Genomic DNA, 23,972 nt, shown 5'->3' with positions numbered 1-23,972 from the left:
ACCTCAATTTATTTGAATGACCGCTGAATCAAACTCTGCAGCGGCAATTACACTTGTGTGTATATGCTTGTGCCATGAATGAGGACTTTTATGTCCTTGTAGATGAAAGGCCCCTCCACATGTGAAATATTATTATTACTTCAAACCACAATCCTTAATTTAGAGATCTGAAGTTATTACAACAACAAGACACATTTGTCATCTGCTGTGGATATTACTTTAAAAATTTATGCTGTGCTGTTTTAAATATGCATTCAAAACACTAAAGGCTTTTTGTTCAAATATTAAGATTGGAGTATTACATTGAAATTCCTACCTAATAATTAATTTTATGATTCCAGCAGTTAAGCTTCTTGGTCCAAGTGCTGAGGGAAGCACAGGAGATGCAGAATCTGGCTCACAGTTGATTAATATTGTGTGGGTTTATGTCTTTTTTTGCCCGTTCGTTCAGGCACACATCAGTTCCTGATCTGGGACCTGATCTGCTTCCAGATAATCTGGATTGCCACATTAAGGGGACAGAGGAAATCACTACCAAAACTATTTGATCTTTAAAGGGGCAGGTTTTATCCCCTCTTGCTTTATATAGATATTACTACTTGCATGATGTGGATCTTGGCTTGTTTTTTTGGTAGGGTTCTTCTCATGTCATGACTCTCTCCTTAGTGAAGAAAGTGAGTTGAGTTGGAGGACACTGTGGGGAAGGAGGTACAGCGCAGGGGGGGGGAAGAAAAAAGACACTGCTTAGATTTCAATATGCTTGAATTTTTCATAAGCAATTCATTTCATTCAAGGGAAGCAAAGACACCAGAGAAGGTTTTTTGAGCTAAAAATTGTCTGTTCTGCCTTACTGTTGAAATATGATGGATGGTGTAACAGGGAATTAGACTTAGCCCGTAGTACAGCGCCTCAGCTGGAGAGGGAGATGCCCCTCACTGCTCATAGCCCATGCAATTTGTTTTTTAACAGTGTTGCATACAGTGGATTTGGAAATTACTAATTGTTGAGAAATGAGCTTCTTAATCTTCCATGCTACTGGCTAATGCATCAATAGCACTGCCTTAGCCCATCAGCTAGAAAAGCAACCACAACTTTCAAATACACTGGTGTTTTGACCTACGAAACCAGGAATCCAGAGACATTACTGTAACCTGCTTCCAACAACCTTCACCTTGTCTGATGCAATCACCTAAAATTTCAGCCAAGATTTCATTTACATAATTTCTTCTTCTCTGATACATAATCTGGGGTACAGTCAAGACTCAAATGACAGCAGGAAAAACAATGATTTATCTATAACTCCCAGGAACTTTTCTTTCCAAATTTAGCTCCTAATACCTGTTTCTCACTGCTCACACACTAAGGCAGATTTTACTCACAGACCTGCCCCAAACATTTTTGCTATTGTGTACAGATAAAAGCAAATACAGGAACCACCTCACAGGGCACACCTAAGAGGAATGGGATGAGGGTTGCTTGGGTGCAGAAACATCAAGCATATTGCAGCATCAAAGCCTTCACCAGCTAGTCACACATCTTGGGAGAAGACCTCGTATTTGTATGTAGCAGCACAATCAAACTAGGAGGCTGCAATAAGGCTTTACCATTGGTCAGAGTCTACAGTCTGTGCTGTTTCTCCTTCCTCCAGCAGACAGACAACACTACTCCTCCTCCATCCAAACCTCTCCCCCATCCTCCTCAGGGCTATTTAACCACTTAGCAGGAACGAGCTACAGCTGCACATCATCCATGTCAACCAACCCACTGCCTCTGGGGCAAGGCCACAGCTGCATGTTATCAGTGCTGATCAACCCACTGCCTTCATTCCTCTACATTTGTAGATGGAGCTGCTGAGCTCAGTGGTCATATCAGGAGAAATTTGAATATATGGGCTGGTATTCAGGACATCTGATGCTTTGCAGTTGGGCCTGATAGTGAAGGAGCCTGCTGCATCTCTCAGGAAAGATATAATAGATAAATCCCTCTATCCTCAATTCCCTTCCTGTGGTTGCATGTATGGCTTCCCCTGATCCATTCGTACTCCACAACATACTGATGAATGAAGATCTGTAGCTCAGTCCAGCTGCTTCTGTCCAGGGGCTCAGTTATGGAGGAAAATAAAAATGACAACTGGAAGAGCAGATATTGAGTGATTGTAACTCCAGTGTGGCTGGTGTAAACCAGCATCAACAGGCACCACACTGAACCACAGATAGGCATATGGCGGCTGCGCATCTAGCATCCCGCTGTCATGCTGCTCTAGTGAGGCGATAATAATGTAGCTGATGGCTATCACTGCTGCAAAATTCAGCAAAAAAAAAAGAAAAAGGGGGGGGGGGGGGGGGGACGGGACGGGGACAACAGTTCACTGGGGAAAACCAAAGACAAACTGAAAATAGCTTCAAGGAGCATTAGGAGTGTCTTTTTTTTGTCCCACATTGTATATTGAACAGAATGGTAAAATAAAATTAGCCATGAGAGTAGGTTGTGGTCTTCATTATTATTGGCATAAGGTCTTAATATAGAGGAATTACGGGTATAATAGAGGATCACAGAAGATATTACTTGGTGAAGTCATGCTTTGCTTTGTTCTTTCAGCAGGAATAGGAGGATATTCTGTATTTGCTTCTTGAATGCAGTGATAATGAGAAAATTACTACCACGTGGCTTTGAACTTTATGCAATATTTTTTTTTTTAAAAAAATTATAGTAAATCTAAAAATCTGAGGGAAAATAATTTCTAATTTGAAATTAACTTTTTTAAAAAGCTTCCAGTAAATTAAATTTTTTGATTCCTTTGCTTTGGTATATGAAAAGGGGGTTTTCCTACCAAGTCACTTCACTTTGGTGTAAGATTTGATTCAGAAAATGAACAATTTCAAATTTTCAGTATGTCTCAAATTCACTTTAAAAATTAAATGGCAGAATGTGTATTTACAAAATGTTTCAGGGCTAAAGAATGTGTGTAAAAGTAAAATAAAGTAAAATAAATAAAATAAAATAAAATAAAATAAAATAAAATAAAATAAAACCAGTGGTTTCTAATATGCTACATGATGTTAGAAACAGTTATGATGACTCAATAGTCATTTCATGATTGAAGCACTGGTACATTATCTGCAAAGTATTTATCTCATATTTTTAGTCTGTTTGGATCTTTTAATTTGTTTATTTCCTTTTTTAATACAGTATTGATGTCTTAAAAATGTCAGATAGCAATTTAAATGAGAAAGACAGTTTTTAAAGATTGTATTTTTGGCCTGCTTTCAAACTGCTTTATAATTAGAGCTCAGGTGAAAAGCTGTTATAACATTTTTTGAACCCAGAGATTTCCAAACTCTTCAATCACGGCAAAGAAACTGCCTCATTAGACACCTGTAAGTTGCAACTATTGTACAAACCAAAGGTTTCTCATTGTTTGGAGGAGCAACTGTCATGTTTTGTGGTGACTGGAGTCAATTGTAGATCATGTCAGTTGTCATGAATGATGAGACTATAAACAAATACAGAAGATAGTTTGGGTTTTCATAGCACCCCTCATATGCAAAGTATGTCGAAGGAGTGTATAGAGCAGCAGAGGGGTGAAAAACGTATCTGTAACAGGGAAAAAAGGCAAGTGTCCACATCTTGCATAGCCTTGGGCATTAAGAATTTATTTTAGTGAAAGAGGGGATGCCAAAATGGTGAATATTTTACATACAATTTTGATCGGTGGGAAGAACAAAGGATGATCACTGAAGGAAATGATAAATAGAATAAGCTCGGTGGACCAAGAAGATGAGAGAGCTATATACAGGCATGTAGACAGACAGAATAGGAGCCACAGAGCTGTCAAGTAATAGTCAGATATGGAGGGAAGTATGCAGATGACAGACAAAGTGTACGTACTTTCTCATAAAAATTCATGGCCTTTTTTTAGAAAGAGTTCACACATACTCAGACAACCCAAAGAGAGACTAGCACAATGAGAAACTACTGAGGGGAAAACAAAAAAGAACAAGTATGGATGGCACTGTACAGGTTTTGCAATCAGTCAGCTTATGCTACATTTGAGCTGGTAAGTGAACAATCAGGAGCTCTGAAGCTCATTTCCAGAACAACAGAAGAAGTAACATACATCTTCAGTCCTATACACAACAGCACAGAGAGCAAGGCTGGAAGAAACCTCAAGCGTTAAATAGCCCTTCTTTCTGCCACAAGGCAGCATAAGCCCTGCTGCATCTTTTTATAACCAAATGTCTGCCTGACCACTTCTCTAGAAACATCCAGCCATGAAATCCATCTGTCATCTCTGTGAAATCTTCTTCCATGCACCTTCACCTTCCCCCTGAGACTACCTTTTCCTCAGGGCATGCTAAAACTTAACTGTCTGGGGATGTCAGCTCAGTTACTGAAGTACAGGCATTAGCCACTGAGATACCCTGAGGTGTCAAATATATCCACATGGAGTGACAGGTATGACACAGAAGCCAGAGGAGACCCTTCTGTAAAGAGGATGGAGGCCAAGCAAAACACCGTAGGAAACCTCGAATGCTATGAGGGATGCCAAATGCCTTACAAGTTTCACTGAGCTGTAACTCTAATGTCTAATGAAAACCTCCCTTGCTGCTCTTTGAGCCGTCTTGTCCTATCCACAGCTCATATGGATGCTGCACTTGGCTGTTCATAAGACTGGAAGCACTACTCCAGATGAACAATACCCACAGCTTCCATTACAGTCGCTGGAGATCTAACTCGGATGGCTGAGGAGCCTAGTCCATCCTTCAGCTGATCAGAGAGTAAGGACCTACTTCAGGCTGACATGATGTGCTCTCCATGCTCCCTCCACTGTGTGGTCTAGCTGTCTTTTGAAGAAAACAGAAACAGAAACTAAGTGAAGATAAAGATCTCTATGCATAGCATCTAAATGGCTTAATATCAGACAAAATCTCCCCTACAAGAAACCTACATCTTTCTGGAATTGCGGCCAAAACTGAAGGATTGTTTCACATGTCTAACAAAACCTATCATGCTTCTGCATAGTGCCTCTCTGCTTTTTTAACTGTGTGACTCTAAACTCTTATTCAGACTGTGAACCAATGATAGTCTAGATACTCTGCTACAGAATGGCTGTTTAGTCTACCATTTCTCTTCCGTACCTAAAAAAAAAAAATAATAAAAATTTCACACTTAAGGATAAAAATATGCATTTGCCCTTACTGAATTGCAATGCAATTTTTTTGAGACTGTCACTCCAGTTTGTCAAGATAATTTTGTCAAGTTAATGCTAAAATGTCTTCCACCATGTCCTTCTGGTAGCCTGACCCAGCACAGCAACACTGACAAATCAGATAAGCATAACTTTTACTTTATGTTCTAACTCATTATACTCTGAAGACTGGTAAGCTCCTGGCAGTTCAGTGGGGGATTCCTGTGACTGTGGTCTACTGATAAACATAATATGAACACGGTATTTCAACCAGTTATGCACCCATATCATACTAGTTCTGTTTAGATCATGTTCCCCCCAAAAGATATAATGAGAAATAGTGTCAAATGCATTCCTAAATCTAATACAGATGACGTCTGTTCTTTTCCATATCTTCAAGGCTTTTACAGTGTCACGTACAATTTTAGAGGGTTTGGCATATTTTGTCTTGACAAATCTATTTTGGCTACAACTCATCCCTTTGTTATCTTTTAAGTGCTTGCAAATAGTTTGATTGATTATTTGTTCCTGTATTGTTCCAGGAAGTGAAGTTAAAGTGACTGGTCTAGAGTTCCCTGGGATTTCTCTTATCTCTGACTTTTAAAAAGAAATATTCAGATTTTCTTCTGCCAGTTGTCTAGGAACTCATTTGCATTTCATAAGTTCTCAAAAATACCACTAAGAAATCTGCAGTTACTTCAGCTTTCAGCCTAAGTACCCTGTCATGAAATTCATGAGACCCAAAAGATTTGAAAACTGTTTTCTAACTATGATAACTTCTGCTTTTTTTCCATTGCTTGCTCTCAAATTTCATTTGCAAGGATATCTATAATGTGTTTTTTTCTTTCTTCAAACAAAAGGCGTGGTGTAATTTCTTTCCAATTCTTTTTACATTCAGAACTAAAAAAAAATGCCCTTTTCCAAACTTGACTTGACCTTGTATTTCAGAACGACAAGATACAGCCTATTCATGAATTTCAGAGTATTGTGCTTATTTCTGTGCTGATGTTTGTGTTCTTACCATGAATTCAGAAAAGTTTCTGCTGAGTTAGTTTAAGAAATAATTGACTGGGCAGAGTTTAGCAGATCTGTAGTACCTGAAAGTCTCAAGTTTTTCTTTAACATTTCCCCTTAATCTAGAAATTACTTACTCACTTTTTTGAAATCTCTTGCATAATAGATTTCTGGATAAATTATCAAAATTATCTGATAGTCATATCAGCAGTATCAGCAGGGCAATCCAGGAGGTTCCTAGAACGCATGATAACGTATGGCTCTAAGTGACAGAGAAGCCAACAAGGAGAGGTGCTGTGCTGGACCTTGTTTTCACCAATCAGAACAGGCTGGTGGGAACAAGAAGCTCAAGGACAGCCTTGGCTGCAATGACCATGAAAAGGAGTTCAAGATCCCTAGGGCAGCAAGAAGGATGCACAGCAAGCTCACTACCCTGGACTTCAGGAGAGCAGACTTTGGCCTCTTCAGGTACCTGCTTGGTAGAGCACCATGGGATAAAGCCCTGAATGGAAGACGGGCACAAGAAAGCTGGTTAATATTCAAGGACCACCTCCTGCAAGCTCAGGAGAGATGCATCCCCACAAAGAGGAAGTCAGGCAAAAAATGCCAGGAAGCCTGCACAGATGAACAAGGAGCTCCTGGACAAACTCAAACACAAAAGAAAGCTTCCAGAGGGTGGCAGCAAGGACAGGTGTCTTGGGAGGGATACAGAGCAATTGTCTGAGCAGCCAGGGATCACGTTAGGAAAGCTAAAGCCCTGAGAGAATTAAACGTGTCCGGGGATGGGAAGGGCAACAAGAAAAGCTTCTATAGGTACATTGCTGGTAAAAGGAAGACTACAGAAAACGAGAGGCCCCTCCAGAAGGAAATGGGAGACCTGGTTACCTGTGACATGGAGAAGGCTGAGGTCCTCAATGACTTTTTTGCCCTGATCTTCACTGGCAAGTGCTGCAGCCACACTGCCCAAGTTACAGAAGTAAAGGCAGGGACTGTGAGAAGGAAGAACCACCCACTGTAGGAGAAGGTGAGGTTCAAGTCCATCTAAGGAACCTGAAGGTGTACAAGTCCATGGGACCTGATGAGATGCATCTGCAGGTCCTGAGGGAATTGGCAGATGAAGCAGTTAAGCCACTCTCCATCGTATTTGAGAAGCTGTGACAGTCTGGTGAAGTTCCCACTGGCTGAAAAGGGGGGAAATCCCACCCATTTTTTGAAAAGGGAAAAAGGAAGACCCAGGGAATGACAGGCTGGTCATTCTGACCTCCATGCCTGGCAAGATCATGGAGCAGATCCTCCTGGAAACTGTGCTAAGGCACATGGAAACTGAGGAGGTGATTGGTGGCAGCCAGTGGCTTCACTAAGGGCAAATCATGCCTGACAAATTTGGTGGCCTTCTATAAGGGGGTTACAGTGTTGGTGGGTAAGGGAGGTAAATTCTCAAGGTAAATTATAGAACTTCCACAACCATGGTTAAAAATAACATTTACAGACTTCAGTGTGTTACATATACATCCTTTCCTGATAGTCACCTTACATTTACAATGAAATTAATCTCATTATATTATCCCATTCTGCATCGTCCTACTTTTACCCTCCACGTTTGCAGTCTGCAGATATCTTCAAGCAGTTCCTAAGTGCAACTTTAAAAAGCTAAGGTCAGTGTAGGCATATCTTCTAGGTAACTGGAGACTGGAAAGGCAGTGTGGGACTGGATTTTTTCCTGTATAAGCTCCCTTTAACCCTTACAGCATTCTTACTACCCACCCAGATCAGCAATGTGAAAATGAAAGCCGAAGTATTGAAGCACTCTTCTGCTTGAGTCCTGAGACGTAGTAGAGCACAGATCATAGAATCATAGAATGTTTTGAGTTGGAAGGGACCTTAGAGATCGTCTAGTTCCACCCCCCTGCCCTGGGAAGGGACACCTGCCACCAGACCAGGTTGCTCAAAGCCCCATCCAACCTGGCCTTGAACACCTTCAGGGATGGGGCATCCACAGCCTTCCTGGGAAACCTATTCCAGTGTTTCCATGTCACAGTAAAGAATTTCTTCCTGATATCTAATCTAAATCTACCCTCTTTCAGTTTAAACAACCCTCATCCTAGTACGATGCTCCCTGATAGAGTCCCTCCCCGTCTTTCCTGTAGGCCCCTTTAGGTACTGGCAGGCTGCTGCAAGGTGCCCCCAGACCCTTCTGTTCTCTAGGCTGAACAACGCCAAGTCTCTCAGCCTTTCCTCATAGGGTAGGCTGTAGTATCTGACTTCTTATTTATGCTAAAAAAAGCCCAAACATCCTAACAATCCTCTGCACCAGGGAGTTGTGAAATCCTTATCTGTAAAACAAAGTTAAGGCACAAAATAGATCAAGTGAACTGGCCAAAGTCATACACAGGAAACATGTTGCCAGGGGTGCAGGGATGGACTTGATCTCATGTATTCCTGAGATAATGTGTCTGATATACCATTTATGTAGTTAAGATATAGTGAAGGAAGGAATAACAATATAATTTTGTGGTGCCCATCGTATGTTTGGGGCCTAACTGGATTTCAGGTGGAAAAACCTCTCTAGCCAAACCACAGCCTGCAAACTTTTTCAGAAATGTGTTAATGACCAGGCTGAAATTTGCTTGTGAAAGATTCAGTGATATTGTGGTAACTACAGTTGTAATTTTCCACTGCTGTGGGTACAGCGTATGTAATTAGTTGCTAGAAGTAATTGCAAACTTGCAAGTAGAAGCTAGGCATGTAATATGTGCAAGTATCCGGTCTTGTCTGACACAACATCATTAATAAGATGCATAATCCCTTAAGAGTGTAGGCAGAGCACATGTCAGTAGCAGTGTGAACAGTGGGTTATTAAATCAGAAGGGTTTGAAAGAGAAGATAAGTATAGGAATATAGATTTGTGTGCACAGGGATATTCCTATATTAGTAAAAATTTAATTTTTAATTTAATTCTCTCTGCCAATTCAATTTCCTTTTTCTATTCTTCTTACTTGATTCCTGTCCTTTCAAAAAAATTCCGTATTATTTCAAAGCATAAAAAATGATGATGACCAATGGAAAAAGTATTTTTCCTTTCCAGATTTAAAAGCTTTTGTGGGAAAGCTAGGAATGATATCTGGCAAAACAAAGTGCAAGTCACGAGCTGTGTACATTTGCTAGGAGCACATACAGAGTCTGTCTAGTGGTGGAGTCCCGGAAGAACTTTAAACAAAAGAACTAGAGGGAGAATGAACAGTAGAAAGCAATTATAATGCCAAAGGATGAATTTTCAAAGAGCCCTCTGGGAATTTGTCGCCGAATTTCCATTAAAGTTAAATATTGTACTGTTGCAAACCCTGCCTGAGGATCACTTAGTTTAAGGAGAAAGAATCGGTGGGGTATACAGAAAGTCAGAGAAGGGCAATATTTTCCCATAAAACACAGGGAAAAAAGCCATTTGGAGAAACGAGTATGTATGAAGTACAGGGATGTATGCGAATAGCTTCTCAGGTGAGAAAAATTGTGTATTACATTTGAGGCAGTTATACGCATGAAGTGAAACAGTAAAGCAAGCAATAGAAGCATTTTAACATTTATAAAAACAAGGATATATTACAATAGTAATATCATCAGCTAGTATAAATCAGCATACACCCATTCAAGCTAAATTGATAACTATCAGCAAAACTATCTGCCCTACCTTAACAAAATGGTTAGTTTTCACATTTACTCTAATCATCCTTTTCGGGAGGCAATGACACTGTCTTACTATGGAATGCACTATTCCAAGAAATCCATAATATTTGCGAAGTTTAGAGGGGGTGGCATTTTTTATAACAAATTTGGTATGAGGAAAAATCTCTACTAGCTTTATCAATAGACTTTGTGGTAAAACACAGCAGAAAAACTCTGTCTGCACCTAAAAAAACAAGAGCAGCATAAAATTATAGGGATGCAAACATACCCAAGTCTATACAAAGTGTTTCTTACGGGTTAGGCTGACAAGCTAAAACAGGAATTAGCATATGTGATTTGGTTACTTCCCTTAACAAATCTGCAAACACTGAAATAATTGACACTTGTGATATTTTCCCTGATTTCTGGACCTAGTGATTTCCCAGCTGCCTTGGAACACTGAATACAATTTCAAAGGCCCTCTCCATCTTTGTGCAACTATTGTAAGCCCATCAAAATGTATCAATGCTTTGGATGAAGCCTTGGCCCAACTGAAATCAGTCAGAAAATTTCCATTGACTTCAGCAGGGTCAAAATTTCATCTTCAGCATTCATCTTCCCTTCTCTTAGAAGAAAGCTATTTTTAAAGCTTCCCTGCCATGCTTTGTACGTATTTATAAACTGAAGATGTCAAAGTGTACCTCTTCACTCCTTTCAGACATGTAGTCATTGGGTTATTTTGCCTGGCAAAGGTCTTCTCAGTCAGGACACTCAAGACAGCGGATTCATTAGTAAGGGTGAACCAGCAATCAAGAGGTCAGCACCCAGTGGGTTTTGGAAACCCTCAGTCCTCTAAAGCAGAACATATCCCAGTAGGATAGGAGAGAGTACTGCCTTCAACTCCCCTGTATGTTTTATAGCTCTTTTATACAGAATGACTTTATTTTAAGAGGTTGGGGAATGAGAGTACATATCAGCAGGTCTCCAGCTGGTTTATCCAAGGTCTCAGGCCCATCTGATGATCACTGGTTATAAAAGAGAATGTTGGTGGGCATTGTTAGAATTGCCCCCCACGTATCAATAGCCAATTAGGAAACAAAACTCAGTTTGATCCAGTGCATACAGGGAAAGAGTAAATGGATTCATAAGAATAAATCAGTTAAAGAGAATTATTTCTCCCTCTTAAGAAATTATAAATGGTTCTATCAAGTACCATTATTGTCTGTAGTGGAAATAAAATCTGACATTTGTCTCTAGAGCCTTTTATGTTAAAGAATGATTTTTACAATTACATTCTCCAAACATTTAGTTCACTAATGGCAGAAAAGGAGGCATAAGGGCAGCAGTCAGCAAAGAAATGAGGCTCATTCTCATGCACGAGAAAATTAAAGGGATACTTAGGAAAATTCAGGAACTAGGAAAGGTTATATCCCACACTTGAATCTGGATGTAGACAACATTTTTAAAGTAAATATTCACTTTCCTGTAGTTTCTAAGAGTATCTGTCTACATCTGTAAAGAAGAGAACTTCTGGAAATGGTTGAATTTACAAGTCATAGGAACTTCAAAAAGCTTTATTGTAGGCAAGATATCATAATTAGGCTTTTAGATGTCTTTTCACACCTTCATGTGAACTAAGTCAAACTGGCCATGGTTCAAAAAAGGTTTCTGCAGCAAGTTTATTTGCAGCAAAATAAAGGTTACTGTCTATTTCATTTCTACTTAAAAGATTAAATCGGCTTTAAAATTCCATCTGAATCAATCTGACCTACCTGTGGAATGAGTACATGAGTTGCTTAAAACAATGCAATCCTCCACAAGGTTCTAAAGGCACCAGTTACAAACACTGGAGTGTTATCAGGCCTGCAGGACAGAAAAACAACCTTCCCAGAAGTGGTCTGGGAAGAAGTGTGAATTTCTGCTGTAGCTTGACCCGTAGTCTCTGTACTGCTGATTGGGCTCTCTTGATGAGCCTATTGAGATAGAGTGGTCAGGGACTCCACAGACTGGAGACCTGGCAACCAGATGGCTACTGGCACTCCTGACCTTCAATGCCACTGTCAGCTTCTCTGACAACAGAGATTGTCCAAGGAAGATTCATTCACATATGTTCAAATTACCTGCCTGCTTCCTGGCTCATGGATGCACTGTCAAAATATATCAAAACCTTGGTCAGTGTCTTTCGTTGTTTCCCTTCTCAGGCTTTTCAATAAATGCTTATTCTTTTCTATATTTGCTGAAAATATGGACCTTATTATTTCAGAAGTATATTTTGTCTGTGCTGCAACTGAACGCTTACAGGCACTCGTATTGGAACAAGAAGCTTCTGTAGGCGTCACCCCTACAGTTACCCGGGCCAGACCCAAAAGGGTGTCATCTCAGATGCATTTGCTAATACTAGGGGCTCTACTAGTGCACCTCCAGGAGTAAGCACAAGGGGTCAGCAGACCTTGCGATGAATGTTCTTCGGTGGATAACACTTCATCTTGCTTCTCTCTAATTAACACTAAAATAGTACTCATAACAGATCACTTTTACATAAAAAAGAATTCCTGATAGAGATTGGCATTTATAATTAATAGCTAGCTAGCTCAAGTGCTAGCTCTTTACTTTTAAGTACTCCATTATTACCATTTCTCCTGAAATTCGTTGTAATAACACTGATCACAAAGAGACCATTCATCTTTGATTTAAAGAGATGTTGTCAATGACAGTAAGGCAAAGATTTGACCTACATAAGAACATAATGGTGAGGGTATACTTCAATACTTGGGCATATGGAGATACAGGAGACTTCTTCATCATCCTGACAGTACCAGGTATGCAGTTGACATAAAGCAAATGCTCAAACTTCCCCTCCTACACAAGCCTCTCCTGATTTAATAGCGTTGCATTGGAACCATCTCAAGACCCGTGTATCTCAATTGTACCTAGGCATTTTTGTTTAGTTTGAAGAAACAATGAGGCATTTTGTCTGAAGAAAAGCTCAGAAGCACTGGACTTATCTTTGATCCCCACATTGTTTGACAGGAATAGGCAAATAGCTACTCTCCCACCCTGCTAATGACCATCCACCCAATTCTGCAGATTACTTATAGTTGGTGTGAGAGCTGATTTTGGTCTCCTCAAATTGTGAGATGGTGCATTTGGGTCACCTATTTCTACTGTTTTTCTTAGCACTGCGGCCATACAGTCTCTGACTACTGATAGAGGCAGTCAGCAATTGTCCATGAAGTGTGTGATCTACCATCTTCAAGATGAATAGACATGGCAGCTTTCAGCACTCTGTAGTATTTTGCAACCCAAACAGGCTTGTTGGGCTTGCTCTCTGTACTGCTAATGCGAGCCATCTCTCTATGCATGTCACTGTTTACAGGATAGTAAGATAGAGCTAATAAACCCTTCTGGGAGAAAGTGTTGCTGATATATGCAACAGCAGAAGGCATTTAGGTTTCTGTCTTGCACCCATGATTCACTACAGTTAGGAAAACATAACATGTAAAATGTGCAAACTATTAAATGTCTAAAGCAGTTAAATGTTGGCTAGGCCACTCTTTCATCCTATAATCTTTGATTAGGAGCCATGGAAAATAAAGTTAAAGGTTAATTAAAGAACAAAACAGCCTCACATTAGTAAAATAAAATTACCTGCTTAAAAATCTTACCATTAAGAAAATCATCTAATAATGGTTCCTGGTCAGAGGCGGAAGGAGATTTCTGAGCTAAACTCAATTTTCAAGCTAAGGGAAATATCTGACCTAACTCACATACCTAAATGGTGCAAGGTTTCAAATCATAATGTGCTCCCAAGATGAAAAGAGATTCCAGTCTCTTTTAGTGCTGCTACAGACCTCTCAGAGAAGTCTGCTACCAAAATAAAACCAACCTCATAAACCCAAAGTCCAATTTACTTAGAATTCCTGAGGGAACTCCTTCAGAGCTTTGGTATATGTATGCTAGAGATTCCTCCATCACTCCAGTCTAGGTGGATTAGAAATCACGGGCAGGCAAGGGATGAAATGCCCTCAGATTTTTTTTTAATGATTTTTTCTTCCCTAAAGCTCCCATTCAAACTAAAAAAAAACGTAGAAAGGGGAAGAAAAATATCAGTCTGAAGTAAGTTTCTTACTGCTGGTTTTCTTAGAGCTGAAGAGAAAAGATTAACCCAAGCAATATATGTTATCCATATAATCTGCTTACAAACCAATTCATGGGCTCTGATAGTCTGTTCTACCACAAATAATTGTCATTTTGTGCCCAGTAAATTTGGACTGAATCTTGCCATACAGTATACAGAGTCCTAAGGTGTTTCCAAATTCCTCTGCCTTAGAAATAATTAAAAATCCTTAGTACAAACTGTATTTTGCATTTGTGTAGCAACTGTTACCTGAAGATCTTGAAGTATATTCCTAAATAAGATTCAAAATTCATGTGAATGAATAGCTCACCTTTATTTTTTGCAAGGGCAAACAGAGAAATCGAGTAATTTATTTAGCTGACATTGTAAGGGCAATGACTTAGCTGAAAATAGAATCCAGATCTCCTGATTCGTAGCCCTGTGCTGGAGAGACCATACTACTATTCGTAAGCAACCTCCCAAGAAGCCCATAAAATTCATAAGTGGCAGCTCTATATATAATGCTGATCCAACATTTGCCGTGGGTAATGTTTTACAGTATATCTGTTGCAAATCATTTCTTTTAAAGCATTCCTCTGTCTGTACCTAATGATTTATTCAGTCTTTGTTGCCTGATGTGAGTCTTCTTCCAAAAAAACAATATGCAAATCTATAAAAGTGCAACTTCAGTGGTTTTGCCTTTTTTTTTTAATTTATTTTATTTAAATCATAAATCTTTACATTGGGGGAATGAACATTAAGAAACCTGAAGCAAACACTTTCTGCGTTAATTTATTTTACCCTACAAATGCTGTATTTTTCTTTCCTTTCAGATTTTTCCATGGCCCTGGAAATGATGAAGGGAAAAGGTGCCAAGACTGTTTTCAAGGCAACGCTTGGAAATGGGAGGCTGGAGAGGAAAACGGATTCCAACTGGTTACAGTGGTTTAAGGACACGTAACTGATCTTTGAAGGTGAATGCACCTTACTACTGCCCATGACAAGACACAGGACTTCCAAGTGGAATCACACCGATGTTATCATAAAAAGTTCTTTTTGAATGACCAAATAGGAAACAGACGTTGCTTCAGAGAGACTGCAAGCTAAACAGACAAGACAAAATATCCCTGTCCTAAAGTGAAGGCCTGAAAGAATAAGCAGGTGTACTGGAAAATGATAGACTACGTGACAAAAGCTAGAACTGAACTCCAACCCACCCATAGGTATAATTGATTTAATTAACTTGATGTTAGTCGTCAAAAAAGCCAAAAGTCAAGTTTTAACCTAGGCACCATAGCCTGTACTTCAAAGGGGAAGCGTGATTCATCCATCTGAAAATAGTTGCCTGAGGTAAGTTGCACGGTGTAAAGTTCTTTGCAGATGATTATTCCTTTTGATTGCAGAATCATAGAGTCATTTAGGTTGGAAAAGACCTTTGAGATCATCAAGTCCAACTATTAACTCAGAACTGCCAAGTCCACCACTAAACCATCTCCCTAAGTACTACATTTACACGTTTTAAATACCTCAGGGGATGGTGATTCCACCACCTCCCTGGGCAGCCTGTTCCAGTGCTTTATAACCCTTTCAGGAAAGAAATTTCTCCTGATATCCAATCTAAACATCCCCTGGCGCAAACTTGAGGCCATTTCCTCCTGTCATATCACTTCTTACTTGGGAGAAGAGACCAACCCCCACCTTGCTACAACCTCCTTTCAGGTAGCTGTGGAGAACCATAAGGTCTCCCCTGAGCCTCCTTTTCTCCAGGATAAACAACCCCAGGTCCCTCAGCCACTTCTCAAAAGATGTTCTCCAGACCCCTCACCAGCTTCATTCCCCATCTCTGGACACGGTCCAGCACCTCCATGTCTTTCTTGCAATGAGGGGCCCCAAACTGAACACAGTATTCGAGATGCAGCCTCTCCAGTGCCAGTTACAGGGGGATGATCAATGCCCTGGTCCTGCTGGCCACACTGTTTCTGATACAAACCAGGATGCTGTTGACCTTCTTGGCCACCTGGGCACACTGCCAGGTCATGTTCAGCTGCTTGTTGACCAACACCCCCAGGTCCTTTACCACTGAGCAGCTTTCCAGCACTCCTCCCCAAGCCTGTAGCGTTGCGTAGGATTGTTGTGACCCAAGTGCCAGACTTGGCACTTCTCCTTGTTGAACCTCATACAATTGTCTTTGGCTCATCAATCCAGCCCATCCAGATCCCTCTGCAGAGTCTTCCTACCCTCAAGCAGATCAACACTTCTGCCCAACTTGCTGTCATCTGCAAAATTCCTGAGGGTGTACTTGATCCTCTTGTCCAGATTGTTGATAAAAATATTAAACGGAACTGGCCCCAGTACTGGAGGATGTAATGTAGGCAATGAATGTACTGGAGCAGATGTCTAGCTTTAAAACACCTAATATTCATCTCAAAGATGGTGAGTGATGATCAGGTAGCACTTAGATTAACTCTATGAAAGTGTATCCATATCAATCCTTCTTGGATGATAATGACCAAAGCCAACTTCCCAGGAGTCCTTACTCTTATCTACTGGTTTAGCCTTCAGTGACATATATGATATTCTCAAGCCATGGTTGGATTAGACCTAGAGCTTGACCAATCTAGCAAAGAGGCAAGAGTTTCATCCATAAATTAGATATTTTCAGAGTGACTATACCTACCCATCTACTGACAGAGTGCTTAATTATAGCATAATTATTGTTCCTATCCCATTTCTGAGTTATAATGGTAATGGCACCTCTTACTTTTGATGCCTAACTTTTGGAACCAGACTGTACTTTTTCTCTATGCTAACTTTCACGCTTGGGAGGATTTTCTGGTAAATAGCTGGAAGCATAGCTCACTCTTCCCTCTTCCCTTCCAAAATTACCACAGATTCTCATCTGCTATAATCTTATCACAAAAGTTAAGTGAGAGCTAGGCATCTGATGGCTTAAAACCTGTTACCTTCGTGCAAAACGCTATCTATCAGTTCCTTTGAATCTTAAGAACAACCTAGAGGATAAATTTTCTGGTGAGAGCTGAATAGAAAAGCTGCAAAAGGACATGTGCTCTTAGCACATCGGATGGAGTTCTGCAGCTATAGAGGTTTCCCATCTTCTATTTTGCTGCAGTCCTGATTCAGGGTAAGTCCAGTGCTGCAAACCCATGCTTTGTATCTTTTCTTATTTTGAAGACTCGATGCTTTGTAGGACAACCCCTTTTTCTTCTGTTTGGAATATCTTAAGCTGATCCATCACTAAGGCATCTAAACCATATACTTCTACAAACAAGCTGTAATCGCTTATACTAGTAAAGCACTGTCTGTTTCCAAATCCAGCAATTACTGTCAGTTGTTCAGGCCCCCATTTTCCCAGAGTATCAGCAGGTTTTGTCAGAGATGCTTATTTTTTGCATTGAAATAGTGGAGATGATTTAATTAATTATATACTCATTAATACACTCTGGAGTAACTTTAACTTTTTGGTTTTAACTTGTCATTTAGGGGAAATGAAGGTTGCCTTTGCAGAGTGTGCAATAGAGCGTTCTAGTTTTACATTTGTATCTCAGTGGTTTACCTATGATTTATCTCTGGCTGCCAAAATTGCTCCTTTTCTATAAAATGTAAATTGTATCATGTCATATGACTTATAAAGATGTAACAATTCTTGATTACAAGGGATCAGACACCTCTGCAAGGGAGACCATGGCATTAGATTAAAAGGAGCTGCAACAAAACCTCTGCAAGGCAACTCTATGAAGCAGTTCACACTGGACTGTTTGAGTGTGTCTGGAGACCAAAAACTAGGAAATATCACTCCTTTTTCTCAGTCAACAATTAAAATGGACTTTGTGACAAGACTTAAAAATACAGAAATGTGATTCTCCCTAAGCTTACACATCTCAAGTAGACAATAAGAGTGTTGGAAAAGGAGGGTTTGCTGGATTAATGCTCACAATAAAGGTTACGCACCTGACACTTTTCTATTCTTTAATCTTAGTATTTTGATGTTTTTTCTACATGTTATGCTCTGTTGATCTTTTACTCATTGATGGCTGTCCTTTAAAAAGAATTCCTCTCACTTGCCTGCATCTTTCAAAAAAAAAAAAAAAAAAAAAAAAAGCAGAAAGGAGAAGAGGAAGAAAAGGCTGACTAGTAAGAAGTCGATATATATAACTGGTTGAAGGCAGTGCACAGATGCCTACTAAACATCAGAACCAGGTTAGTAGTTCTTCCAAGATCCTGTGCCTGCGTTTTAGCTGTAGTCCAGTTCTGTGTGGTTTAGAAACTGGCACACCACTCCCATGTCACCTGAACCTTCATTTAGGTGGTCTAGAAACCCCCATACATGGATGAGGTATGAGCTGACCTATGTCTTCACACAGAGGATCAAGAGGAAAGGTTCACTGGACATGCCATAATATAAAATCACAGCATTTAGATTCAGCCATTGTGATTAAGGCAAACTTCACCTTTTAGACAATTACTCTTATCCTTGACTCCAGCACTCCCAAGGTAGTGCTGGTCTTTAATATGACACCACTGCAGAAATAGCAATTTAATTACTGCTATAGATTACTATTATCTTAATTTTAAAATGAGAGTTTGTGTGCTTCAAACACTCCTTTGTGCTCAGGGGAAGATTAATAATTCCTGGGATCTGCTTCCAGCTTTTCACAGTTTCTTCTCAAGTTACTGTGATCTCCCCTTTTCAGTTTTGACCAGTTTCTCTAAAGATTTTGTATTTTACAAATTTTGATTTTGACCAGTGCCTGGGACAACTAATTCTTCATATTCTCCTTTCAAGAATAAACAATCAAAAAGCTTTTTCCAAATTATTTGTCATATCCTTTTCACAGAGACATTAAGGTGATATGAGTTCCTTCTCATCCTGCATAGGGTCTGAAGTGTTCACTTATTTGGTCAGATTTGCCTGCAACTGTTAATTTTGCCTGTTTCCTTTGAAGGGTTGGTGGCCTAGTAGTTATTTGTTTAATCTTGACCTTACTAAAGCAGTTCATTTGATGTGACTATGCCTCAGTTTACTAACTTTTAATTTAGGGATAATAATAATTTATGACCTGTTTCTCTCCTGGGATACTCAGGAAATTAATTAATGTGACTTGAAACTGCCATCTGAGAAGGAGTGGGAGGCGTATTAGTCTTGGCTATATGGTTTGAAAGGCCCTAGGAAATGAGAGCTTAGTATTTTTTTAGGTGGGAGCCAGCTATTAATATTTGAGGATTTCATGGAGCTTGGTTTTAAAATATGTATTTTGGACACCTGTCTCCTCAGAGGAGCCTGCCAAAGGATTTTGATGCAGCAGAACAATGAGAAATGACTGTCAAATGAACTTTTCTGTCATTGAACAGGAGAGGAAATTTAATGCTATGACTCAGACACAACGCTGAAATAGTCCATCACAGCTGCCCAGGGCAAGCATCTCTTCCTGGCAGCGCAAAGCCCAGTTGATTGATCCCAAGGCCAGAATGCAGCAGAAAGGCTCCCAAGCTACCTAAGACTAATTAGCTCTTCTGTTGGTCTGAATATTGTCAGTCACAAGAGACTTTAAATAATAGGACTTACAGACCCTGGCAGGGATTGCAATATAATGAACGTTCCCAACCCACCCAAAACATCCCGGGGTCCTACAGCAATGTTTGGTCGCACAGCAAGGTGTTGCATAAATTATAAGTTTATCAAAGGTGGAGAGCTGCATATGGTGTGACTCTATGAGTTAATGTCAGAGAAGGGAAGGCTGGCAGAATATTTGTGAATTATGCTAATGTATGTTAAAGTTTCAGGATCTTCCTTTCTGTTAAAGTTGCTTAGTGCCTGGAGGGAGCCTGAAAACTTCCTGAAAGCCTGTCAGTAGACCCACTCCCTGTGTATATTGGTTTGGGTTCTCAATGCCTCTAGTGCAGTCTGTAGCTTTCTCTGTCCCCTGCTACAATTATATATAGTTATGGCCAAGGCTTGGGCAGAGGCTGAAAAGTCCCACAGGCAATCTTGTGCATAAAACACTGAACTGCAGTTCAACCTCATGGTCTGCCTGTTGGAAGCAAGGCAGTTTTTTCACCCTGTGCCTCAGCCTCCTTATGCCCTGGTTTGTCTTTTCATCTGTTTTTCATTTCCCTTCTCTGTTATGGTCATTGGCATGTTAAGACCGTGACCATTTCTTACTCCTGTCCAGTACAACAGCTTCTACTGCATTTCCTTTTCTCCCCAGAGTATTTACACGAAGTCAATGAATCCACAGACTGACTTTGTTTTAATTTCTAGTGCAAGAAAACGTACGGTTTAGTAAGTGCTCGAAGTAGGGAGCCTTTGATGTACCACTAGGTCAAGGATTCTCAGCACTGCTTTTAAAGGCAGTAGGATTCTTTTTTGCAAAAGGTGCTACCTGTCTTGCATCTTTGCCTTTGGTATTTTCTGATTATAACATTACTTCACACTTCGACCAACTTTTATAGAATCTGTGGGCAAATTCCTAGCAGAGTGAAACAGTGAACCTCTGATGAAGTCAACAGAATAATGGCAATCCATGTTAGATAAACATCTACATTATTAGGCATTATTTTATATTATCATTATTCGTTATTAATTTGTAACTTACTATTATTACTATTATATATTATCAGGCTTCTTTCCCCAGGCATTATGAATCCTCCTTACATAAATGGCTTTGGAAACTCACATTATACCCACAAGGTGGAAAAATGGTGATATGAAGAAGCTTGGATGACCTTTTCAAGACACCTCATCAGTTCACATCCTAAAAAGCATAACAGAATGAATCTGTTACATACAATTGACTGACAGTGAGGCAGTGCCTCAGTAGGGATAATGGCTAGGACCCATCCAGTGCACAGGGATGTGGTAGTAAGCTGGTGATATCTTGTGATGTAGCAATGGTCAGAGAGGCTATAGTGATGCAAAAGCTCGTTACATCAGTGGTTGATGTAGGGTTCAGGTGCACAAATCTCTCACTGAAAGCATGAGATTTGACCTGTCAAATCTCACTGGTCAAAAGCTTATTTTCAGGCGTTTTCTCTGGCCATAACTTGGGGCATGAGTTGTGGCACCTTCTTTTGCCTCTGACATGTATTTAATTGGGGGTGGGGGTGGGGTGTTCGCAAATAATAACGTGCTGCACACTTCTCAAGCACAAAGAAAGGACTGGAAGGAGTCTAACTGCTATATCATGCTGCCTTCTGGAGGCAAGGGGACCATCACTTTTAAGTTGCTGGGATCATTTCCCATGGATTGGAAGGGGTGAGTCATTTCTCTGTGCCTACAGCCAAGAACCAATGACTACCCACTGAGGTATGGCCTAATTTTCCACCCTGCTACCTGTCTCAATCACTCTGTCATCATGGGTCCGTGGAAATACTGCTATGTTATCAGAGCATGATGGACGTCACAGATAACAAGTCTTCATTTTCATGGGTAATGAGCAGAAGAAGTCTCTACATAAAGCTGACTATAGAACAATAGCAAGGAACTGAGACATATCTAAATAATGTACTTTCATAATGTTATTTAGCAGGAATCAATGTTCACACCTGTTTATTTCTCTTTCAGACACAAATGAGAACAGTGTGTACGATTAATATAGTTAAATTGAAAAATAGGGCTGTATTGATTAGCCAGCTTTCCATTATGCTGTACAACATCAGTCAATCTTTTCTAGACACCAGGAGAAACCTAATGGGCTTTTATTTATCACAGCCTAAGAAATCCCCATGGCAAACTTCTTCAACTCGAAACAGTAAATCTCAGGTATTTTGTTTTATCCACAGTTGAGCATCTTTGCTACTTGGAATATAAGTGAAAGTCACATTCCAAATCCTAGTGTCCTTATTTGGAAATGTTTGGCTCCCAGAGACCTGACAATCTTGTTAGATTGTTGGCCTCAGCTGCTGTGTTTTTAGGTATGTTGCATATAAAACCTAGGTCTAATTCCTGTCACATTTTCTGTTCAAGCTGTTGGAGCCCTAACTCTATGCAACCACCTCATCTGTCTGTGATCTAAATCCCCAGATGGAGATGCTAAGGTCAAAGACAGGGCTGATTCAACTTCAAATGGAAAGTGAGACAAATTACAGCACAGATGTATTTAAAAACTGTTCTCCTTTATCTCTCAGCTCCAATCTGCGGTTGGCTTTGCTTACTTTGACACCAGCACTGGGCAGGATTACAGCTGCAGTCTTACAACATTTTCGTGAGTGAATAGAAGGCTTTAGTAAGAAATTGTTGTGCAGGCCTACTAATATCCTGATTTGCAGGAGAGCTCAGTCCAACTGATAACTTCAGTGACAAAATGCCAAAGGTTTCAAAGAACATACTAGAATTGTAGTTTCACAGCAGAAACATATATAGCCACTTAGGATGACGATCTCATAGAGTTTTTTGTAGAATATCCTGAACTGGAAAGGACCCATGATGATCATCAAGTCCAACTTTTGTCTGACACCAAACAGGGCAACCTAAAAGTTAAACTATACATCTAAGAGCATTGCCCAAACACTTCTTGAACACTGATGGGCTTAAGGTCATGACCACTTTCCTGTGGAGCTTGTTCCAGTGCTTGGCCAAACTCTCAGTGAAGACTTTTTTCCTCATATCCAGTCTGAACAGCGTTAAGCTGTTCCCTCATGTCCTGTCACTGAGGAGATCAGCACCTCCCTTTCTGCTGCCCCTCGTAAGAAAACTGTAGACAGCAATGAGTTCACCCATCAGTCTCCTCTAATATGAATAAATGCAGTATCTTCTGCCAGTCTTCATGAGTCGTGCTGTCTAGGCCTTTCAACATCTTCATGGCCTATTCTTCTCATATTGTGGAACCCAAAACTGTTCCCAGTACTTGGAGTGAGGCTGAACCAATACTGAGAATAGTGAGACCATCACTTCTGCAGCATAGCCTGTGGCTTGGTGAGTCTCATAAACTGCAGGGATCTTGTACCATCTCAGTCCACATACAAACTGGTTTGAAAAGTTATGTTTTTTTAACTTTTTTGGATGCTACTATAAGAATAATCAGTCTTCAGTAGGTTTGCAATAACACGATATTCTTCTTTCAGTGATGTATAAAAACAAGAAAAAAAACAGGAATGAAAACACGAACATCCAGTTCTTTTCAATGAAAATTTACGTTTAATTAGTAGTGGTTTGCAAGCATTTTTTGCAGACTGGCTGATGGCTTCTGAGAGTATGTCTAAATACGACTGCTGGGGGTAACATTAAAAAAGTAAAGGGTATTTGAGTTTCAGTTTGCCACATGAAAATATATATTTAAGACATCTTTAAAGGAATATGAAATCTATTGGAAAATATTCAGAAATTCACAAATGAAAATGAGTTGAAAAACAGTGGCAAAATGTAGTAGGAAATATGCCTTGAAGTTTTGCAGCAATTCCATTACTATATACAAGGCCTTTGTGGATTTAAGAAGTCCCATAAATGTACTTTACCATAATACACAGAAACTAAAATGTAAAGACCCACTCCAAACTCCCTGTGCTCATGCTGGAATTTACTAGCTAAGTGAATGGTTTAGTGAAGATTTACAATCTCAATCTTATTTAGAATTCATGGCTTTCCCATACATTTTGTTACAGTATGTTCCTCAGATGCTAAGCTTTCATTTCTAGAGTAATGAAAGTCCACTATTTTTGATTGCTTAAATGGCCTTCTGAAGAATAGACATAGAGAGGGAAGCTGCCTGGGTTTGTAAAGGAAGAATTATGTTGGGTGAAATTTGATTATTTTTCCTAAATTTTCAGATGAAAAGGATGAAGTGAGCACGTGCTACTGGGCTCATGAAACTACCTGAATAATCAGCCCAGTTCCTTTGGTCAATGCCGAACATCATATGGGCTGCACGCATTGTGGTGGGGATAATGCTGAAGAGGAGATAGAGGCAAACTTGATCCCTCAGAAACTACCTCAGTATTCATGGATATAAGTGCCAGAAAACAGCATAAATTTCTGAG

The sequence above is a fragment of the Falco naumanni genome, chromosome 3, assembly GCF_017639655.2.
Source record: "Falco naumanni isolate bFalNau1 chromosome 3, bFalNau1.pat, whole genome shotgun sequence".
Taxonomy (NCBI): domain Eukaryota; kingdom Metazoa; phylum Chordata; class Aves; order Falconiformes; family Falconidae; genus Falco; species Falco naumanni.
Note: the sequence above shows the minus strand (reverse complement) of the source record.